Below are 25,580 nucleotides of genomic sequence, written 5' to 3' on the forward strand. Positions count from 1 at the left end.
AGCACTATCTTTATCCACTGCAATAATGTTATTCCACACAGTAATATCACCTGTCTTGTCTTACGGATTGGAACTCATCTGGGACCATCTCAAACTCAGAGATCTCGAAAGGATAGAGAAAGTAAAAGCATGCTTTCTTAAATGTACTTTACGAGTTGGAAAATCGGCCCCATCACGTCTAGTATATGAATTGGCCAAAGAAACTTTTTACATTCAGGACCTCAGAATGAGGCTCCATCTGCCATCTACTGGAGCTTACAATGAACTCCTACGCAGAAGGGAAGAAAAGAAAAAGGAAATCGACCCCGACTTCTATACCTCAGATGCCATGTTGGTGAGAAACTGGACCAAAGAAAATCAAGATCAAAGACATATCATAACACGACTTTCTATTCATGGTTTCCACCACAAGATATGCACAGTGAAGTCTTTTCATAATCCAGATGTTAAATGTATATGCGTTTTATGTGGCAAACAGTGTGTCAGGTATCACATCAAGACTTGCAACAAGAGAACCATGTCGGTAAGTGAATATTGTAAACCCTAATGCCCATTCGGGTGCCCTTTCTAATAATAATATCAAGTATATGTAGCCTTTGTACCTGACGTGTTGCTGTCTAGCGCCATCTGTTGGTTATTTTGTGTACTTTACTTTGGTGTCGATAAAACCCCATGTCATGCCAATCATGTGTGTCAATTTTTACCTCTTTCCCTCCAATATTCCGTGAAGTATGGCCTCGTCAAATGCTAACGGAATTTTGGGTCACTATGTATTATCAACTCGAACATAATTTTTTAAAGAAACAATTCCCATAATTTACCTGCATTGTCCGGTTTTTGGAAATACTTTAAATGTCCAGAATATGAAATTGCTAAAGTAATAATAATTACGGATTGTCTCTCTAGAGGTTGTTGTTGTGGTGGTGGTGATTATTGTTTTAAGAGGAAGTACAACTGGGCAACCATCTTCTATTAACATTGGAGATAAAATGGAAGGGATCGACAGTTCGAAAAATTAAGGTATCTGCTAAAGAAAGCTAAGGGTCACGAATGGCATGCAGATAGACTTCCTAGGCCTCCATAGCTAATGCCGTCGGGGTCGGAAAAGAACAAGAGTTGAACAAGGGAGGTCTGATAGGATACATGAAAGTAAGGAGCGTGACACGAGTAAGTGGAAGCAATGCCAGGACTCAGTTAAGGTCTCTGTGGTGGCCAACCCACGCTCCCAAGTTAAGATTCCCTGAGGCCTCTTTAAGTCGCCTCACACGACAAGCAGGGGATTCCGTGGGTGTTATTCTACCACCCCCACCCACAGGGGGAGTCTCCTTAGTGTTCTAGTTCAAGATTTTCAAGCTGACGTCCATAGGTGACCTTCGTGTCTCCGTTGCCTACGAGATAAGTAAAGGCCTCTGCATGCGCGGTCTTTTCAAGTACTAAATTGACAGAGCAACAGCAGTTCAAATAGCGCCGCTAGATGTCAGGTCATCCCTGCATTCTTCAGCACGATTCCAGTTATTGACATTATGAGAATAACTTGCACATGAAAGCACATTACAAAGATAAAACATCGCGTTTTGAGTAGAAAAGTGATATTTCTATGACATTTAATGAAGAAAAAATGAATGTATCACAATAATTCAAGAAGAGCTCATACAGGACAGGTAGTATAATTGCAACCGAAAGTTCACGTCCTAGTATAAATGAAAATACACTTCAGTATTCACACAGCCTACTCTAGCCATGCAAATACGAAGGATACGCAGGAAAAATTTGCAACTGAATGCGGCTAGTTTTAGAAGAAATGCCAAAGCACGTGCTTTCAAAATGTTCACTGCATACCAAAGACTTTGAGGAAGGTTGTCTCATGCTATTTTGCTCTTCACCCCGACGTGATATAATTTTGAACCCTTTTTTGTAGTTCTGTATTTGCTTGTGGAAAGAAATTCCTCTACCTTTCTGAAGTTTACTATTGCAGAGTGGTACACAGCAATAAAACATTATCACGCGCAATAAACATCCCGAGAGATTGGCCAACAGGATACTTCTTCTGCAGGAAAAGTAGAAAAAACAACCGGGATGGCTTACACAGGTGCACAACGACTTGGCAGAAATAGGTATCAAGGAGGAGGATATAAAAGAGAGGACATCATTTAGGAAGAAGGTTGCGAGAATGAGGGATGCGTCTGAAGAGCAACATGCGAAGCCACGGAACATCTCGGTGGAAGAACGAGCAAGAAGAAGGCAAAGACTCAAGAATTTTTGGCGAGAGAGTAAAGAGAAGGGTATCAGTCTGCGTGGTAGAAGGAAGATTGTGTAAACGTGGCCCACAGGTGGCCGTATCGATATGTATAAACATCCTGTGAATAGAATATTTAAAATAAACACTATCTCAGTACTAAATACAGAACCTTGTATATTTATCAATATACACCAACAATTTTCTTAATCGTATGTTACTCATCATAACCTGAATACGCAAGTCAACGCCTTGTATAGTTAATTTTAAGGCCTATCTCACCTAAATGCTCACTAACATAACTTTATTGCTTCACAGATTCCATAGAGACTAAGTCTGAGTTAAACAGTGGAGGGCTAACACGAAGTCTGGCGGCGACTCTGTTACGACAACGTATTTCGCGCTGTGAAGGCTGCCTTACGGAGGCAATGGTGTCTCTGTGGATGGGGTCCTTCCTAGGACGAAATTTAATGTTGAAAACGGCACGAATACCGAGGGCCCAAGCTAGAGGAAATAACCTCTGAAGATTACCCCGAGATTGCCGGGAAATGAACCCGGGGTCCGTGAACCAAAGGCCGGTTAGCCATGGAGAAAGACTGATACGAAAGTACAAAGATACATTATAATAATGTTATTTGCTTTAGGTCCCATTAAACTACTTTTACAGTTTTCGGAGATGCCGTGTTGCCGGAATTTGGTCTCGCAGGAGTTCTTTTACGTGCCAGTAAATCTACCGACACGAGGCTGACGTATTTGAGCACCTTCAAATACCTGCCAAGTTAGGGTCAGAAGGCCAGCGCCTCAACCGTCTGAGCCACTCAGCCCGGCAAAGATACATTAAAAAATTAACTAGTCTATGTACTGTATATATAAATAGACGTGTGTTTCCGTGTATTTAACCTTGCAGCCAAAACTACCCACCGCAGACCACTGATATTTGTGTGTGGTAGTAGCCTCGAGTTTCCCATCGTGCACTGTGGTGGTTGTGTATCAGTAGCTGGGGTGGCGTCTTAGACATGGGGGTCAAAAGAGGACAACATATAAAAATACACGTTTGTGTTCGTATATTTCACCTTGCAGTCACAACTGTCTATCGCAGACCACTGGTGTTTGTGTACGGCAGTAGCTTCAAGTCTGCTATATATATATATAAATAGACGCCTGTGCCCGAATATTTCACCTTGGAGCAACAAATACCCACCGCAGACCACCCGTTTATATGTGTGGTAGTAGAATCGAGTCTCCCATCGTGCGCTATAGTGGTTGCGTGTATGCAGCTGTGGTGATGTGGCCGATATCGAGGTAGAAAATGGCCGACTATAACTAAAGATAGACGTGTGTGTTCCAGGGGCGTATTCTCCTTGAATGCAAGGCATTCATTGCATGCGTTATGATAACACAAAGAACTGTCTGATTTACGATTTTAGGTTGTTTCAGGTCAAATATTAACGATTTCATCTCTCAGAAGTTCAAAAGGTCCGCGCAACTGTACTAGTTCCGTTGCTTGATTACGTGTGGTGCTGGTGTAGTCTCGCCGTCTACTCCACTCTCGGAAGAAAGAGACAGCAAATGGAGGAGTTAACGACGTAAGGCATTCAATCTTAAAATTGCATTCAGTGGCAGACGTAGTTCTGAAACCCTCCGAACGATGTCGCTGCAATTGAAACTTGGTCAGAATTTGTCACCCCATACCCGTGCTACCCTCTGCCATCTGTTAGCAACTTGGAGAAAGTCGACATGTTTACAGCGAACGGGACACACAGATTACCCCCTAGCAAGAACCCAACGTGACGAAACTGACCAATGCCACTGGGGTGACTTACCTCCAGTGCTTGAATTGTGGCTAACTAGTGAGTTAATTCATTGTGTGTTTTGCTGATTAGTGAGTTCATTCTGTGTGTGCTGTTCCTGTACTATTCGTCGTTTTATTATATTTTGCGCAATGTGGTATTAACGATGGATGAGTCTAAAACCGATATAATTGTAAATCAGTTTGAAAAGCCATTTACTGGCCGTTCGTTTGATGAAAAGATGCAAATAGTTAAAGCCGCGAGACCTCTACCTTCCCTCGTAAATTTCTTCTTCTTAATCTGCTTACCCTCCAGGGTTGGCTTTTCCCTCGGACTCAGTGAGGGATCACTCCTCCACCGCCTCAAGGGCAGTGTCCTGGAGCTTCAGACTCTGGGTCTGGGGATACAACTGGGGAGGATGACCAGTACCTCGCCCAGGCTGCCTCACCTGCTATGCTGAACAGGGGCCTTGCGGGGGATGGGAAGATTGGAAGGGATAGACTAGGAAGAGGGAAGGAAGCGGCCGTGGCCTGAAGTTAGGTACCATCCCGGCATTTGCCTGGAGGAGAAGTGGGAAACCACGGAAAACCACTTCGAGGATGGCTGAGGTGGGAATCGAACCCACCTCTACTCAGTTGACCTCCCAAGGCTGAGTGGACCCCGTTCCAGCCCTCGTACCACTTTTCAAATTTCGTGGCAGAGCCGGGAAGCGAACCCGGGCCTCCGGGGGTGGCAGCTAATTACATTAACTACTAAACCACAGAGGCGGACCCTCGTAAATTTAAAAAGAGAAAATAAGAATTGTGTACGCACGTTCAATCCAGAAACTTACAGTAAAACTGTTTGGCTCGAGTTCACCTACATGTAATTAGGGTGAGTAGAATTGAAATTTACTTAATACATTGTGTTAACTGCATGGTTATTAGTTGCATTCCTCAGTGGAGATTCCAGGATACGCCACTGGTGTGTTCTGATATTGCACATTGAAGCCAAAACTACCCATCTCAGTCCACTGGTGATTGTGTGTGATAGTAGCCTCAAGTTTCCCATAGTGTACTATGGTGATTGCGTGTTGGTAGCTATGGTGGTGTGGTAGATGTGGGGGTTGCAAGTGGCCGACTATATATAAAGATAGACGCATGTGTCCGTATATTTCACCTTGGAGCCACAAATACCTACCGCAGACCACTGGTGTTTGTGTGTGGCAGTAGCCTCTAGTCTCTCATTGTTCATTATAGTATAACCTTCCAATGTATGTCAGGATGAGATTGATGAACACATTGGAAGTTTATGTCGAGAAATAATGTCAATGAAATCTTATATCCGGTTATCACACCTCCAGATGAATTAGAGGGCAGTTGATTTGTCTAATTACCTGAACGGCATCGCCGAATTGAAGATATCAGCAGATTGATAACCAGCTCTAAACCCCGTGGTATCTTGGAAATATTGGTAGATAGTTAATATTGTGAAACATAGGGTAGGATTATATGAATAATACGTATTCTTCAAGCAAAGTTTTTGAAATGCATGAACGGCAGTATATCTGCGACAGAATGTTACTGAGGGCCATGAAATATGTAAACAATAAATTTATATGAGAGGGCCATACCTTGTACATCTAGTCTCGCACGATCCGACGATCGAGATGAAGAAAGGAAACTATCGATTACTAACCTAAATACGAGGCGGCAATTATTAAATAAGTTCCTTTACTAATACAGCTGATTTGTACGAGATCGTCTTACATTATGTGTCAAATGTTTCCAATTGTCAGAAACATATGGGAGCTAGAAGCTGAGAAGAATTCTGAAAAGCAAACCGTCTGCAATTATTATGTTGTAGTAGAATCTGTTTTGTCTCTGAAGAAGTTGATACACTCTCAATCTGCACCTCAGAAAGATCGGAAGCAAGAATTCATAGGAAAAGATTGTATTGAAAGGAGTTACTAAAGAGATATTGGCATATTATAAACATACAATATTGTAAAACAAGATATCTTGTTATTGAATGAAAAGGCAAGTGTATCGCTTGAACTGTTAAAATTGTATTAAGGTGTATGACCTTGTTCTAATTGATATCTCTAAGTTTCAGGTAATATGGAAACGTCATCAGATAATTATTCAGATGCTGTGTGTGCACGTATCAACATGAACAACTAAAATAGAGGGACCTCAAAGGATCTGATCTGAAATGTGATGGACAATACTTGATAATGTTATTGAGTGAGAGCTGAACTCGGAAGGTGACACCGTCGTGGAGCAACAACCCAGGATGAGTACTTGAATATCTTATACATATTCCGCCACGTAATTGCTTATTGTAGTTGTAGAGTAGTATTTATTTTGTTGTCAATTTTGACATGAACAATTTTAACTTGAAAGCGACCGTTATTTGTTGGACATTGCGTTGTAATATTTAGGAGCGTTACGTCTAGTGTGGTGAGCCAGACTACGTTGTGATAATATGCGATAGTTGTGTAAGATTTCTTTAATGTTTGCTAGCAAGGTTTTGCGAAGGTTTCTTCGACATGGATGTTATTGGTACCGTAATGATGTTATGGTAATGAACGTTAATTTTAACCTGTAGCTCAGAATACCTCGGAGGAGCTCGGTATTTTGCGACGTGCGATTCTGTGGTCTTCAAAATGTTATGTGCTTGTGTGGATATACAGTGTTTTGATAATAGAAGTGTGATACTATTGTGGTGAAATGGAGTTAATGCGGCAACGTATTTAGTAATTTTACGTAATTGCCTGAATAGATTGTTCTTTAGTATTGTGAATTCGCTGTGCATGACGAGTTGTGCGATGTAATAAGGTGTTAGTTATGGTAGGATCTTTGAAAGTATTTACGTGGATAGAGTGATGTGATGATTATAGACGTGTCATTAGGATTGCGAATTTTTTATGATGATGTTATGTGAAGGTCCTAGTGATGGTATTGACGGTAGGAACTATGTTGGTCATGCGTGAATTTTGATGTTGTCGTGATGAATAATTTATTTAGGTACGAGGCCGTATTTTTAGAATAATGTTATAGGGTGTTGCACTCACGAACACTAGTAGTTGGTCGTCACATTTATCCTATTTAAATACAAGATTGACCACAGCGCACGATTTTAAAGGGATGTTTAGGATCTTCGCAAGATAATCGGTAACGTAAAGATATTAAGGTCATGTCGTAAAGGAAATATGATCTTCTATGGTAAGTAAACCATTTCTTTGCTAGTTGGATTTTGTAGATCATTTGAGTTGACGCCTAGTGCTAATGTAGTATTCCAGGTCAAACGTCGCAGTGGCATCCAGAGGCGCAGAATCAACGTAGTTAGACAAGGTTATTGTAGATGTTGCAATGTCACTTGATGTTTTTTTTTATCTAGGTGCGGTCACCGATGAATGTACGAGAGGATCGAGTCTGTCTTTTAAATGCATGATTTTGATGGATGTTACATTATGTTATGATCCTGTGTCTTTCAAGCATTTCTGTTGCATTTATGGTGATTTTATGAAGTTAGAATAACGGTATTTTTCAAGTTGCTAGATAGACAGATACCGACTTATATGCGGTGATTTTTAAAGGAAATGACGGAATATTATGAGATATTTGGGTAGGAAATAACATTCTGAAGTGGATGATTCTATAATTCCCAGTGGTTTATTTTTATTTTGAAAATGCGAGATTGATGACTGAACTTTCTATGTAAGCCTTCAGCAGAGGGGCACTTTGTCTCTTTTGTTTCGATTGATGATGTTGTATTTATTTGTAACAAGAGCTTGAAGTTAGGTATTTATTTTCAATTTAACATAACATTTTCCTTTTATATCCGTTGTGTTGCCAATAATTTGTTTTTAATGTAGTTGATGCATTTAAAGTTATTTTTAAGTCATTAAACGGGAGATCCTTCCATAATTAAAACATTTTATGGAGTTCTCATTTAAAGTAGCGTAGGAACATTAAGTTAGTTATTTAATTTAGGATAAAATAAAATGTTGGTCAATGTATCTCGTCGAATATGCCAATATCTTCGATCTCTTAATACCCTATTGCGGAATATTCACGTAATTTAGGCAGAAATGATGATTACATTCCACGTTAAAAGCCACGATGATAACAGTCCACTTAATTAACCTGTGTCCCAACTCGTCGGACTTGCACGTCCCTTTGAGTGGAGCCTTCATGGATCTCCGACTGCATTGCTTCGCCGCGGCTTAACCCAACACTGAGATACAAAATTAAAATTTACAACACGGTCACAGGGACTGCTGTCAGGGCACATATAGGTTATATAATTTTACTTGACACCCAACTGTGGGGCCAGAGTTGATTTATTTTATTACCGAACGACTAGACTCGAATTACTTATCGCGTGGCAGTGGACTTAAAGAAAGGAAAACTCGAAAAGACATTGGTGGTCAGAGAACATTGAATCTACAACGTTGTTGGTGAAGAATGTTTGAAATATTTATTTAATCATATATTTTATGAATAATACTGGAAGGATTTGACCGTTAATCAGTACTACGATTTTACTTAGTTTCATTTTATGACATTGTGGAAGGATTTTCCGTAAAGTTTCAGCTCTTGTTAATCGGGATAATGAGTCATTTAACTCGGATAGAGCGATAGGTTGTTCCGTGTCACTTATTATTGGATGTCCGTCATATTTCGGGTCAGATCCGGAGAGACCCATACGTTCATTTATTGAATCTAATTCGTGAGGTGCTAGGCAGGTATAGGTGTTGTGGAAACGCTAGATAAAGACTGTAGAGTGAGATTGAGAGTGATATATTATCAATAAGGAACGATATAGGAAATTACGATGGCGTCTCTTGCTCAAGTAAAACTGTTATTGGAGGAGCTCGCTGGAAAAATGAATAAAATGCAGGAATCGCAAGAGAGTACAGAAAAGAGAATTCAAGAGGTACGAGAATCGCAAGAAAGTACGGAAAAGAGAATTCAAGAAGCGCAAGAAAATACAGAAAAAAGAATTCAGGAAGCACAAGAAAATACAGAAAAGAAAATTCAGGAGTCACAAGAAAATACTGAGAAGAAAATCCAGGAATCACAGGATACTACCGAAAAGAGAATTCGAGAATCACAGAAAAATACTAGAGCAGAAATCCACGAATCCCACGAGAAAATGCAAGGAACTTTTGACAGAATCACCGATATGGTGCAAGAAAATATGAAGGTGATGCAAGAAGAGATTGTATCACTAGGATCGAAAGTCGCTGAGGTACAAGGAGAAGTATTAAATTTAAAAGAAGAAGTGAATGCGGCGATGATTGAGAATAAGAGGAATTTTCAAGAAAAATTCGAAGAATTGAAGGATGATTTTAAGTCAAGCATCCAAGAGTTGCGAGTTCAAGTCGATTATGACCTTAAGGAGCTCAAAGAAGAAGTAGACGGGATGCAGGAGAAGATGAAAGAGTCTGATAATAGTTGGGATGGAAAACTCAAGAAGGTATCGGATGAAGTCAATATCACCAATGAGAATATACGGAAAGAGATAACCCAAGCAAGAGAACAGATCAATGACAGATTCAATTTGATAACGGAAGAATCTGAAGAGAATAAAGCTTTGATGAATCAACAAATAAAAGGATTAAAAGACGATTTAAATGCTATTCAAAAGGACGTACAGAACCTGAGGATCGAAAACGAAACAAATAGGAATTTGGTATCATCGTTGAACGATCGACAGACGATAATTGAGGATGGAAGGAAGACTGAAGTAAACAGTCAATTTGAGATACCTCAGCTTTGCGTTGATATTAATGACAACGGGACAATTCATACAGGAAGTGGAACCCAGATTGTTAACATTATACGCACTTATGAGGATAGGCCTAAGAAATTTAACGGAAATATAGGATCCAGCATGACTCCTCGTGGTTTCCTAAGAGAGATTGAGGAATACTTTAGGGAGACAAAGGTATCTACAGAGCGCCAGTTAAAGACAGTGGAGAAACACTTAGAAGGTGCACCACTCATTTGGTTTAAAGCTTTTCGCTACGTTTTTGAGGATTATGCAGGCTTTAAACAAGCTTTCTTGGATAAATTCTGGGGAATCGACGTACAGCAAGGAATCAGACTCGATCTATACTCGAAGAAATATTCTTTAACGGGACCGAGTAGGTTTGCCGAATACTTCACGATGCAATTTCATCGACTGAAGGAGCTTGATTCTCCACCTACAGAAACAGAAATGGTACGAGCAATAATCAAACAGTTCCCTGCGGATATACAGAGATTATTGACGGCGGCAAACATTCAATCAGCCGTGCAAGCAGAGTCGATACTTCGGCAAATTGACAGCACGACAACACATACTAGTAGCCGCATAGTAAGACACGTCGATCCGACGGTAAATGTTGTAACACCAGCAGGAGATGAAGGTGTAGAAAGAAATCAGGGATACAACAGTCATGGTCAAGGAGATAGACCTAGGACGAATGAAGGCTACAAAAGAGTGGAACATAGGGATGAGAAGAGTGACAAGACACGCCAGAAGTGGGCGCCGTTTCGAAACGAAGAGCGGAGATATCCTAGGTATTACAGAAATACAAGGTGGAGTCGAAACAGAGATAAATGGCCGTACCGCAGAGATAGGTATCGAGAAAATTCAAGACAAACAGATATTCGACAGGACGAGGAAATAAACAAGGAAAGAGAAAGGTACCTTGGCGAATTAAGAAAGCAGCAGGAGTGCAAGCAATGGGAACGAGCGATATTAAATCAAGATATGAACGCTGATTGCGTGGGCGCGACTAGTCTGTTGTATCAGCAAGAACAAAGAAAAGAAAGCGCTGATAAAACGTTAAATCCCGCAGCCACACCATTTGACAAGAATAATCAAGGCAATGACGGGGTGAAAAAAAATCTTCGTTTTGGAGTCAATGACAAATAATAGAATTAGTAAATTAAATCCAAATTATAGGCAGCACGAATGGGTCATAGCAGGAATCGAATCGTGGGAATTTGAACCCGAGGAATTGCTACACGAAGACGGTCTACCAGAAGGAACAAGATTAAAGAGAGGATTACCCGTTATTTACGTCACAATATTGGGTATTCGAGCATTGTCATTATTGGATACTGGAGCGAGTATAAGTATCATCTCCAAACTACTATTCTCAGAGCTACAAGACAAAGCACACTTGCCTGTAATTCCGATTGCTAACATGAAAATCAAGGGCATAATTCCAGACAAGGTCACGAAATGCAAGATGCAAACTTATTTGCCAATAGAGATTGGAGGAAATTTAATGGAACATCCATTTGTAGTCATGGACAAAATCCAATATAACTTAATCATTGGATCAGATTTTATCAGGGAAAACAACATAGTAATTGATTTAAAGAAAGAAGAAATAAGGATCAGATGTGACGGTGAAAGAGGACAGGACATTACAGCTAGAATAGAAAACAAGGAAACGAGCGAGCTACAGAAAACCATGAATATTTCAATAAATGAAGCTGCCCATGTTGCCGAGAAGATAATGGAAAGATACGACACAGAAGATGCTGTATGTGGACAGGCAATCGACAGTGGAATAGGAGGAAATTCTGAACAGCAAGGGATAATTGAGAATCTGCTGAAAAGGTATAGCAATGCTTTTAAGAGCCAGCCTGGAGCAATAAAGAACTTTGAGTACAAGTTATTAGTGAAAGATTGGAGGCCGTTTAAGATTAAACCGTACCCTATACCAGATAAATTCATGCCTGAGGCTAGGAAGGTAATACAGGAGATGATGGAAAATGGTATAATATCTAAAGCACATACACCATTCGTTAGCCCTCTGGTAGTGGTAAGAAAAAGCAACGGATCAATTCGCGTGTGCATTGATGCGAGACAGGTCAACTCCAAATTAATTCCTGAGTATGATAAAGCCCCAGTAATAAAAGAGATAATAAGAGGATTTCGGAACAAGAGATTTTTCACGATCTTAGATTTGACTTCCTCATACTTCCACATAGTTTTGGAGAGTAAATCCAAGCTATTTACTGGTTTCATGTTTGATAATCAAACGTATATCTTTGAAAGACTACCATTCGGCATTTCTAACTCTGCGGCTGCATTGGTACGAGCTTTAGACAGGAACTTGAAACCGGAAGTAAAAGAATTTATAACCATTTATGTTGATGACATCGTACTGGCGACAGCAACTTTCGAGGAGCATGTAGTCAAGTTGGAACAGCTGCTAAGAAATTTAGAGGAGGCTGGATTCAAAATCAATCGATCCAAGTCAAAGTTCTGCCAATCTGAAATCTTGTTTGTTGGACATGTAATTGATGGAACTGGAATAAGACCAAACCCAGTTAAGATACAGGCCATATGTAACTTTCCGAAGCCCAGAAGGATTAAACATATCCGACAATTCTTGGGAATGACGAGATTTTTCGCTAGCCACTGTCCAGGGTATACAGAGATATTAGCTCCCCTGCAAGATTTATTGAAGACCAATAATCGTTGGCGGTGGAATGAGAGTCATGATCGAGCTTTTCTTAACGCGAAGGAATTACTAGCTAACAGTATAAAACTTGGATATCCGGACTTCGATCGTGAGTTTATCATTCAATCTGATGCCTCAGCAGTTGGAGTTGGAGCTGTATTGTATCAGGAGAGTAATGGGAAGAATAATATAAACTATTTGGCCTTCGTTAGTAGAAAATTAAGAAACCATGAACTTAAGTATACGACCACTGAACTTGAGATGCTGGCCATTGTTTACGCATTACAACAGTGGAGGAAAATAGTGTATGGGTATCCGGTAGTTATTAGGACGGACCATAAAGCACTAACGTTTGTGTTAAAAACCACATTATCCAGCGAGAGAGTATCACGATGGGCACTTTATGCGCAGCAATTTAATTTAAGAATTGAGTTCTGCCCAGGTAAAAGTAATGTGTTGGCAGACAGTCTAAGCCGAAATCCAACAGAAGAGCCTCTGGAGGTCAATGTTATCGAAATAACTCAAGAGGATGAAGAATGTTTGGAAAGCCTAAAACGATTGCCGGAGTTGCAACTAGAGGATTCATCTCTGAAAGAGATTATTGAGTATTGTCTAAGAAGGTCAGCTAATGATGGACCCGAAGATCAAATAGATGATTATGTGCTGACGAATAACATCTTGTATAAGTACATAGACAAAGATCGGAAGAAATTAAGAGTGGTGGTGCCACGCAAATTAAGATGTAAACTCATATGGTACATCCATAGAATGATTGGTCATGGTGGTCTAGATAAATTAGCAGCTACAATAGGAGAGACTTTCACATGGACTGGATTCCGGAGAACCATCGGGAGAATAGTAAAAACCTGCGATATATGCCAGAGGGTGAAATACAACTCCATATTATTGTATCAACCACCGATAGCCGTAATACCAGACCGACCTAGGGAAGTATATGCCATGGATTTGTATGGGAGTTTACCCGTAGGTAAACGTGGAAACCGTTTCGTATTGGTAGTCCTCGATGTGATGTCAAAATTTGTATCACTTCAGCCCATTAGGAAGGCCAACTCTAAGTCCATAATTAGGAGTTTAGAAAGAGTAACGATACCAAAGATGGGAAAACCAAAATGCATAATAACGGACCATGGAACACAGTTTACGTCAAACGAATTTGCGGAAGCTTTAAGGAAAATGAACATTCAACACCGATTTAGTTCAATAAGGCACCCTGAATCCAATGCAGCTGAAAGGGTCATGAAGGAAATTGCGAAATATTGTAGGATTTTCTGCCATGAACGTCATTGGACATGGACTTCGTGTTTACCGACAATAGCTGATTGTATAAATTTTACATGGCACGAATCTATCGGCAATATTCCAAGCGTTCTTCACATGAACGAGCAGCCAAGACGTCCCTGGAACGAGATCATTGCTAGACCAGTCGAAGAAAGTCCTAGCATCGAAGAGAACATAAAGCAAGCTCAGGCATGTATGAAAAGGCAGGCCGAAAAACGTCTAAAGAAGTTAAGGCATAAGAGATTTCGAGAACCTTTGGAGGTTGGAACCTATGTTCTTGTAAGAAAACCAGCCGTATCTTGTCCCACGGAAAAATTCTATTCCAAGTTTGCACATTTGTATATCGGGCCGTTCAAAGTTATTGAAGCACTGGGCAATAACGCATATAAAATACAGAGTTTAGAGTCCAACAACATTGCTATTTTCAATGCTTCAAGTCTTAAACAGTACAGTTTCCCGATCGTTGAAGAGGAGGAAGTCAATATCATCGTGGAAGACGAAAGAAACGGAGATGCTTGGGATGTTTATTCACTGACCGACGGATCAGATGACGAATGATGAAGTCCAGACAGGATTGGAAGACAGGATATGGTATACGGTATCCCAAGACCAGAGTTATTTTCGTTCATTTCAGACTTGATAAGAGAAGATTTCATTGAAGAAGAGAGTTATGATGAGATCTGGCATGAATATGAAATTTCTCCTTTCATACGAAATTTCATTTTTGAGTAGAGGAGGAATATAACCTTCCAATGTATGTCAGGATGAGATTGGTGAACACATTGGAAGTTTATGTCGAGAAATAATGTCAATGAAATCTTATATCCGGTTATCACACCTCCAGATGAATTAGAGGGCAGTTGATTTGTCTAATTACCTGAACGGCATCGCCGAATTGAAGATATCAGCAGATTGATAACCAGCTCTAAACCCCGTGGTATCTTGGAAATATTGGTAGATAGTTAATATTGTGAAACATAGGGTAGGATTATATGAATAATACGTATTCTTCAAGCAAAGTTTTTGAAATGCATGAACGGCAGTATATCTGCGACAGAATGTTACTGAGGGCCATGAAATATGTAAACAATAAATTTATATGAGAGGGCCATACCTTGTACATCTAGTCTCGCACGATCCGACGATCGAGATGAAGAAAGGAAACTATCGATTACTAACCTAAATACGAGGCGGCAATTATTAAATAAGTTCCTTTACTAATACAGCTGATTTGTACGAGATCGTCTTACATTATGTGTCAAATGTTTCCAATTGTCAGAAACATATGGGAGCTAGAAGCTGAGAAGAATTCTGAAAAGCAAACCGTCTGCAATTATTATGTTGTAGTAGAATCTGTTTTGTCTCTGAAGAAGTTGATACACTCTCAATCTGCACCTCAGAAAGATCGGAAGCAAGAATTCATAGGAAAAGATTGTATTGAAAGGAGTTACTAAAGAGATATTGGCATATTATAAACATACAATATTGTAAAACAAGATATCTTGTTATTGAATGAAAAGGCAAGTGTATCGCTTGAACTGTTAAAATTGTATTAAGGTGTATGACCTTGTTCTAATTGATATCTCTAAGTTTCAGGTAATATGGAAACGTCATCAGATAATTATTCAGATGCTGTGTGTGCACGTATCAACATGAACAACTAAAATAGAGGGACCTCAAAGGATCTGATCTGAAATGTGATGGACAATACTTGATAATGTTATTGAGTGAGAGCTGAACTCGGAAGGTGACACCGTCGTGGAGCAACAACCCAGGATGAGTACTTGAATATCTTATACATATTCCGCCACGTAATTGCTTATTGTAGTTGTAGAGTAGTATTTATTTTGTTGTCAATTTTGACATGAACAATTTTAACTTGAAAGCGACCGTTATTTGTTGGACATTGCGTTGTAATATTTAGGAGCGTTACGTCTAGTGTGGTGAGCCAGACTACGTTGTGATAATATGCGATAGTTGTGTAAGATTTCTTTAATGTTTGCTAGCAAGGTTTTGCGAAGGTTTCTTCGACATGGATGTTATTGGTACCGTAATGATGTTATGGTAATGAACGTTAATTTTAACCTGTAGCTCAGAATACCTCGGAGGAGCTCGGTATTTTGCGACGTGCGATTCTGTGGTCTTCAAAATGTTATGTGCTTGTGTGGATATACAGTGTTTTGATAATAGAAGTGTGATACTATTGTGGTGAAATGGAGTTAATGCGGCAACGTATTTAGTAATTTTACGTAATTGCCTGAATAGATTGTTCTTTAGTATTGTGAATTCGCTGTGCATGACGAGTTGTGCGATGTAATAAGGTGTTAGTTATGGTAGGATCTTTGAAAGTATTTACGTGGATAGAGTGATGTGATGATTATAGACGTGTCATTAGGATTGCGAATTTTTTATGATGATGTTATGTGAAGGTCCTGATGATGGTATTGACGGTAGGAACTATGTTGGTCATGCGTGAATTTTGATGTTGTCGTGATGAATAATTTATTTAGGTACGAGGCCGTATTTTTAGAATAATGTTATAGGGTGTTGCACTCACGAACACTAGTAGTTGGTCGTCACATTTATCCTATTTAAATACAAGATTGACCAGAGCGCACGATTTTAAAGGGATGTTTAGGATCTTCGCAAGATAATCGGTAACGTAAAGATATTAAGGTCATGTCGTAAAGGAAATATGATCTTCTATGGTAAGTAAACCATTTCTTTGCTAGTTGGATTTTGTAGATCATTTGAGTTGACGCCTAGTGCTAATGTAGTATTCCAGGTCAAACGTCGCAGTGGCATCCAGAGGCGCAGAATCAACGTAGTTAGACAAGGTTATTGTAGATGTTGCAATGTCACTTGATGTTTTTTTTTATCTAGGTGCGGTCACCGATGAATGTACGAGAGGATCGAGTCTGTCTTTTAAATGCATGATTTTGATGGATGTTACATTATGTTATGATCCTGTGTCTTTCAAGCATTTCTGTTGCATTTATGGTGATTTTATGAAGTTAGAATAACGGTATTTTTCAAGTTGCTAGATAGACAGATACCGACTTATATGCGGTGATTTTTAAAGGAAATGACGGAATATTATGAGATATTTGGGTAGGAAATAACATTCTGAAGTGGATGATTCTATAATTCCCAGTGGTTTATTTTTATTTTGAAAATGCGAGATTGATGACTGAACTTTCTATGTAAGCCTTCAGCAGAGGGGCACTTTGTCTCTTTTGTTTCGATTGATGATGTTGTATTTATTTGTAACAAGAGCTTGAAGTTAGGTATTTATTTTCAATTTAACATAACATTTTCCTTTTATATCCGTTGTGTTGCCAATAATTTGTTTTTAATGTAGTTGATGCATTTAAAGTTATTTTTAAGTCATTAAACGGGAGATCCTTCCATAATTAAAACATTTTATGGAGTTCTCATTTAAAGTAGCGTAGGAACATTAAGTTAGTTATTTAATTTAGGATAAGATAAAATGTTGGTCAATGTATCTCGTCGAATATGCCAATATCTTCGATCTCTTAATACCCTATTGCGGAATATTCACGTAATTTAGGCAGAAATGATGATTACATTCCACGTTAAAAGCCACGATGATAACAGTCCACTTAATTAACCTGTGTCCCAACTCGTCGGACTTGCACGTCCCTTTGAGTGGAGCCTTCATGGATCTCCGACTGCATTGCTTCGCCGCGGCTTAACCCAACACTGAGATACAAAATTAAAATTTACAACACGGTCACAGGGACTGCTGTCAGGGCACAATAGTATGTGTATATCGGTAGCTGTGGTGGTGTGGGTTATATGGTGGTTGGAAGTAGCCGATTATATACAAAAATAGAATGTGTATTCGTATATTTCACCTTTCAGCCACAACTATCCATCGCAGTAGACCACTGGTGTTGGTGTGCGGTAGTAGCCTGGAGTCTCCCATTGTGCACTGTAGTGGTTCTGTATCGGTAGCTGTGGTGGTGTGGGAGATGTTGGTGTTGAAACTGTCCGACTATATACACAAATAGATGCGTGTGTTCGTATATTTCATCTTGCAGCCAAAAATACTCACCGTAGACCACTTGTGATTGTGTGTTAGAGTAACCTCGAGTCTCTCGTCGTTCACTATGGTGGTTGCGTGACGGTAGCTGAGGTGGTGCGGGAAATGTGGGGGTTGAAATTAGCTGACTGTATATAAATATAGATGTGTGAGTTAGTATATTTCACCTTGCAGCCACAACTACCCATCGCAGACCACCGATGTTCGTGTGCGGTAGTAGCCTGGAGTCTCCCATTGTGCACTGTAGTGGTTCTGTGTCGGTAGCTGAGGTGGTGCGGAAAATGTGGGGGTTGAAATTAGCCGACTGTATATAAAAATAGATGTGTGAGTTAGTATATTTCACCTTGCAGCCACAACTACTCCCTGCAGACCACTGATAATTGTGTGTAGTAGTAGCCTGTCTGTAGCTGTGGTGGTGTGGGAGATGTGGGAGTCGAAAGTGGCCGACTATAAATATAAATAGACGTGTGTGTGTGTATGTCCGTATATTTCGCCTTGGAGCCACAACTACTCACTGCGCATCACTGGAGTTTGTGTGCGGTTTTAACCTTGACCCCATTGTACACTAAACTGGTTGCGTGTCGGTAGCTGTGGGAGATGTGGGGTTTGAAATTGACTGATTTCGTCCCTGAATGGATTAAAATGAGTGAGAATGTACTAGAAGGATGGAGAATATACTCTACAAGGCTAGTGATGTGCGCTCGTTGGTTTCATATGCCATCTTCGATTCCTCTCGCAGGATTATAGCGATCTCAGAACCATAACAGTTTACTACTTGAGTACATCTGTGAATATTTTTTAAATCCTTGAATATGAAGCGATAGTTATTGAAAAAGCTCCTTAACAACATCATTGAGGCAGAAATCCTAACCGGCAAAGAAAAAGGAAAATTAGTTTTCATACCAAGAATTCCTTTGACTTCAAATGATTTTTTATTTTGTTTCGAACGAAGTATTAGCTTATAGTATGACTGTCCATCAGGTTATGTATCCCGAAAAAATAGTAAAAAACAAGAAAAGCACGTCTTCTGTATTCGTATTTTGAGAAAGTGACATGGATGTACAAAATACCCAGCGAAACGGGTTGTCTTCAGCTAGTAGAAAATTTTAAAGAAGCAGACAGCAGGTTCGGGGTAGAGAAAGAGAATGGGTGGCTTAAAGCGATGCTGTTGTAGAAACGGAAAAGAAATGCCAAGGAACAACAGTACGTAAAGATGTGAAGAAGTATATATCTTGATCGAATAATGAAGTCAGGGTTGCTTGTAAACGCAAAAAGAAAGCGTGCGAAGAATGAAAGCCAACAAGAACTGGTGCAGACAGGGAATTATACGAAGATGAAAGAAACTGAGGTAAACCAATCATTGTCGAGTCCAAGAAGACAATGATAATAATACTCGCCTCCTTTGTGGTGTAGTGTTAGCGTGATTAGCTGCCACCCCCAAGGTCCCGGTTCGATTCCCGGCTATGCCACGAAATTTGAAAAGTGGTACGAGGGCTGAAACGGGGTCCACTAAGCGCCGGGAGGTCAACTGAGTAGAGGTGAGTTCGGTTCCCACCTCAGCTATCCTGGAAGTGTTTTCCGTGGTTTCCCACTTCTCCTGCAAGCAAATGCCACGGCTGCTTCCTTCCCAGTTCCTTGTTAATACCTTCGAATCTTCCCATCCCCCCTAAGGCCCCTGTTCAGCATAGCAGGTGAGGCCGCCTGGGCAAGTTATGGTCCTCCTCCCTAGTTGTATCCCTAGACCCAAAGTCTCACGCTCTAGAACACTGCCCTTGAGGCGGTAGAGGTGGGATCCTTCGCTGAGTCCGAGGGAAAAACCAACTCTGGAAGGTAAACAGATTAAGAAATTAATAATAATAATAATAATAATAATAATAATAATAATAATAATAATAATAATAATAATAATAATAATAATAATAATAATACCCGTGTGGGGATTTACCGGTTACCTCCATCGGGCGCGTCCCATTGGAATTGGGGAAGCTCGCTGGCTCTGCCGCCAGCAGAATCAGAGGGTAGTAGGGAAATAAAATACCACTCTGAAAGAAAAACTGGTCCCTTGCCAGGGTTACGGCGAAGACTTGTAAATGACCAGAAGCCAGAAAACATCTTGAGGCAACCTCTAGGGCTAACAACCCTAGTTGTAAAAGGATGGCTACCCGTCCAAAGCAAAGTCAAGTCAAAAAGCACGCTGGCACAACATTTCAAGAAACATACCCCAGGGGGTAAATCTTCGAATAAATCCCTCGTCGTGAACGCAACGGCGCACGAGTCTCGTTCGGATTCTGGGGGAGACTCGACATCATGCAGGAGACGAGTCGGACCGTCTCGATGTACCCCGAAGTGTCAAAAACTCAGGCCAAGATCTAAAACCTTTCTAGCAACTTTCAACATAAATTCACTTACACAAACCGGCAAGCTGAAAACCCTCACCAAAGCTCTTCACGAAAATCAGATATCCATAATGGCCCTATGGGAAACAAGGTACCCAGATGAAGAGATTTTTGAATGCGAAGGCTACAGATTTTTCAAGAGCAAAGCGCAAAGAGGAATCCTCAATGGAGCTGTGATGCTTGGAACCGCGTTTGATGTTAGAACCAAAATCCTTAAATCAGTTGCAAATTCCGAACCTGTGAATGACAGATTGTCTATACTCACAATTAAATGTGCGAACAAAACCTACGCCCTAGTTAACGCACATGCTTCTACAAATGATAAGAACAAGTCTGATCCAGACGAGGTTGATAATTTCTGGGATCACCAAACACCATGTCAAGCTTCTTTTGGGTGACTTCAATGCCCAACTAGGTCGTGAACAGAAGTACAAGAAAGTTATAGGAAATTACCCTGCTCACAAAAGAACCAATCCCAACGGCAAAAGACTGGTGTCCATTTGCGAAAATCACAACCTGCAGGTCCTGTCGACCCACTTGACCCAAATGACTTGGCGTTCTCTCGTTCAAGCTCTCGGAGAGTTTCAAATTGATCATGTTGCAATTTCCAGGAGAAACAGCCCTGAGATTATGAATGTCAAGGTAAAGAAAGGCATCAATGTGGCCTCAGATCATTATATGTCTCTTATCAAATTCAAACCAATTCCCGCAAACACAAGGAAGACAACCAAACAGATCACACGCTTCGACAATGATAAACTTCGGCAAAGGGTCGAGGAGTTCCAGGAGAAGGCTAGACCAAATGACTGTGACTTTAACAACCCCAAAAGTCTACTTGTTGAGGCCGCCAAAGACGTTGCAGAAATCAAGAGAAGCAAAAAGCATGCCTGGTGGAATAGTACCTGCGAATCATTCCTCCGAGAAACACTCAATGCGTGGAAACAGTACTACTCTACGAAATCAGAAAAGGATTGGGAAACCTACAAAACCCAACGTGCCCAAGCAGCTAGGGTGTTCAGAACTGAGAAACGTAAATACGAAAAATCTCTCATTGAAAAGATAGAACAAAACTTTAGGAAGAATGAAGGCAGAGAGTACTACAGAGCCTTCAAACGCAAACTCACTGGCTATAAACCACCATCTCTATGCTTTGAGCGAAAGGACGGCACACTGGCGACGTCAAATGAAGAAAATTGCAGCATTCTGGCAGATTACTTCAAGAATTTACTTAATTGCTCTAAACCGCAAAGCGCCGTTGAGACCAAGGAACCCTTACTCAGGTACCCAGATTCCAGACCACCCGACAGAGATGAAATCAAGCGCCACATTGCCCGTCTCAAAAATAACAAAGCGCCGGGGGAAGACTCAGTAGTAGCAGAACTATGGAAATATGCCCCAAAGGAATCACTTGATATCTTGCAAAAGCAAATAGAAGAAATTTGGAACAAGGAGACCCTACCCGAAGATTGGAAAATAGCTTTGATCCATAAATTACACAAAAAAGGCAGCATGAAGAACATCAACTACTACAGAGGAATATCTTTGCTACCCGTGACTTAGAAAATTCTATCACTTGCCATCCTGGAGCATTTGGAAGCACAAGTCGAACATCAAATAGGTGAATACCAAGGAGGGTTCAGAAAAGGTCGCTTAACAGCTGAACAGATCCAAAGTATCAAAACGATCATCAGATATTGTACACCAAGGTCCAAGCAGTCTGTGTCTGTCTTTGTGGACTTTAAGAAAGCGTACGACTCCATTGACCGGGAAGTCCTGCTAAACATCTTAAATGAATTTGGAGTTGATTTGAAACTGCTGGCATTAATTAGAGACACCCTGACCGATACAAAATCCAAGGTGAAGTTCCACGGATGTCTCTCGCATTCTTTTGACATCAAAACAGGAGTCCGACAAGGTGATGGGCTATCCCCGATACTCTTCAACTGTGTTCTTGGAAAGATCATCAGAACCTGGCGGGTGAGATTACAGAAAACCAACTACAGTCCATTGAGAATAGGAACCAAATCCAAGGGGATCGCAACAGACTGCTTAGCATTTGCCGATGATATTTCTGTTCCCTCAACCGACATAGAAACCGCTAGAGATCAAGTTGAAATTTTAAAGGAAATTGCCGAACAGACTGGTTTGCAGATATCGTTTGAGAAAACAAAAGTAATGACTAACATCAAAGAGGCTCCACCAAAACTCCATACAAAATACGGGGACATCACCCGAGTAGACAAATTCAAATACCTGGGTGAGATCATCATGAAAAATGGTCTGGACAAAGAAGCACTTCAGGAGCGAGTACGCAAACTGGAAATAGCCTACCAAACATCCCGCACAATCTACAACAAAAAATGCCTTTCCCAAAACACCAAGATACGTCACTATGAAACAGTTCTGAAGCCAGTAGTTCTATATGCAGCCGAAACCCTGTCTCTAAATGCCAACAAATGACTCCTTGAAGAACTGGAGAAAAGAGAACGCAAAATTGTGAGAGGAATCTTGGGATCAAAGTACAGAAATGGAACCCATCAAAAGAGATCCAACAAGGAAGTCTATAGCAAAATAGAGAAAATTACCGACACAATCATAAAAAGACGGGCACGATTTTACGGTCATCTGAAAAGAATGGACGGAAGAAAGTTAACTAAAGAAATCTTTCGCTTTTTTGATTCAAACACCAAAACCAAAATTCCGTGGTTTAGAAATACCAAAGAAGACCTGTAAATGCTACATATGTCAGCTGAAGACGCCCGTAACAGAGATATCTTCCGCAAGAAAATATTGACGAACGGGCCAAACCGAGATGAGCAACCGTAGAGAAGACACGGTGCCCCTTGGACAGAGGAGCGTAAGCAGGCCCACTCACAAAGAATGATGGAAATTTGGGCTCTAAAGAAGGCCAAGTTCAGTGTCAAATGCAACAAGACTTAACGTGGTCCTTGATGGCCCCAGCGAATTATATAATAATAATAATAATAATAATAATAATAATAATAATAATAATAATAATAATAATAATAATAATAATAATGTCAGTTGTCTGTTAGGTCATCAGCCCAGAGGCTGGTTGGATCCTCAAATAGGATCACCAAAGGCTATGCAGTTATAGGGGAACCACAAAAACCAATGGCAGTACCAAAATGAAGCATACTAGGCAAGATGAGGAGTTAGGTAGTTTGCCATTGCTTTCCTCACTGGGCCAGACAGTGCTATTGTAGCACAACTAAACCTATGAGCAACACCTTTCATGACACTCAGACACACTGGTTGTGCTCTGAATGTCACTAATCAGCACCACCCATACCCCAGCAGCTTCCATATTGTCACAGCCATGGATGAGACTGGGACTTCAGTGGAAGCTACACTTTGCTCTGGCCTGTGCCAAGAGATGGATGCAAAAGTACTGTATCCATCAAAAAATGACAGCAGGCAGCATAATAATAATAATAATAATAATAATAATAATAATAATAATAATAATAATAATAATAATAATAATAATAATAATAATAATAATAATAATAATAATAATAATAGCGATGAGATCGATGCAAACTTGTGTTAACAATTTTACGAAGGCTGTAACCAGGCTAACTTTAAGAAATTCTGTGTGGCAAAAATTTGGGTATATTGCACCCGCCCCTCACCCATGTTGAACCCCGGCGGTATATCTACAGGGTTGTAAACTGGGTTATAAATCTATTTGGCATAATAGATATAACTTAGCGGCTTAAAGGGTTGGAGAAAGATGGGTGTCATCTAACTAAAAACGAATGAGAACATTATTTAAAATTTGTAAATAACAGTGGTTTATTAGACTCCTGATGATGATGGGAAATGGTGCAAATAAACAATGGTGAATACAAGTGAATAATGACAATGTTAATTATTTATTTCGTTGAGAACTGTAAGGATTTATTGAGGACAAGACCGAGTATAAACATAATTGTCTTTAGCATGACCTCGCGTGTATGGGAAAATAAAGCATAAACTCATTCAAACTATTCTCAAATGGCTGGGAAGACGTTACACACAAATACACACAAGCCTGAGTGAATTCCAACCTAGATCTAACCTATTACGCAATGGAGGAAACTGCACTGTTCTAAATAAACCAACACACTCACATATGCAATAGGTCCGGATTGAACCCACGGCCATAAATATGAGACATCGATTGTACCATCGGGTCAAAACCAACGCCAACCCTGAATGCGTACAAATAACATGTAAAAGCAAACAAAAAAGATAAAACCACACACCTATACACACACAAACAGCTGGTACCAGTGGAAAATTCTCGCCACATTCGGATGTTAGCGAGATACGAACTCAGACCCTTAGACGCTTGCAGATGGGCTGAAAACCCTACTAGATATATTCAAGTAAACTAAACACAACTATTAGGGAAAGAAAGGGATCGCTATTGCCTGTCGTTAACTAGGTCAGCTGAGGGAAAATGAATCAGTTAACATTCCACAATGGAACAATTCTAAAAACCTGTTACTTGTCTCTGGTGCAAGTCAAGTATTTCCATCGTGCGTGTTACGAGAGCAAATAAAATAATAAAAAAGTAACTTAGAGCTTCCCCTAGGGAAGGCCGTTCACCCACACCTTATTTTTCTTTACAATCAATTCGTGACAACAAAAATCCCGAAGTTATTTCCCTGGACTAAAACAGTATGTGGTCACACTATAATTCAAATACAATGGGAACCTAGCTAAATTCAAGGAGGGCATAGGTCAGATCTCTGTAGATCACTGCAGTACTCGTTCCATCAAGCTGATTACAATACAGTAAACTTACCTGGCATGTATTACACTCCCTTTAGTTGAGTACCTAAACCCTCTTATGTTATCATTCCCTTGAAAACTAATGGAACTCACCATTTTACAGCAAAACAAACTACATCAACGAAACGTCAAATAAAATAATAATCTGAAATACAAACTTCTCGTCTAGACTCCCCATACGTACAAAATCTAAGTCACTCAGACTTGTTACTAAATAAAACACAGTGCTATTCACCAGCACATTTACAGTTTAAATTAAATGAACCCTATCAATTACTGCTTACATTATTACTGTATTTTAAATGAATTTCTAGTACACTACGTGTCATGCTAAATAACAATGGAACTAATCAGCCTTCATTTCCTCATGAAGCCTCTGTCAGCTACGGAATGTCCATCCTGAGTCTAGTGTTCCCTGTGTTCATGGCGATGAATACAAAGCGCTGGCTGGGATTGCTGCGTCGAAAATCCGTAGTTCTGGTCACTGGGAAATATTAGTATCTATGACACAGACACACACGTTCAGTGGTGT

Source organism: Anabrus simplex, chromosome 3 (assembly GCF_040414725.1).
Source record: "Anabrus simplex isolate iqAnaSimp1 chromosome 3, ASM4041472v1, whole genome shotgun sequence".
NCBI lineage: Eukaryota > Metazoa > Arthropoda > Insecta > Orthoptera > Tettigoniidae > Anabrus > Anabrus simplex.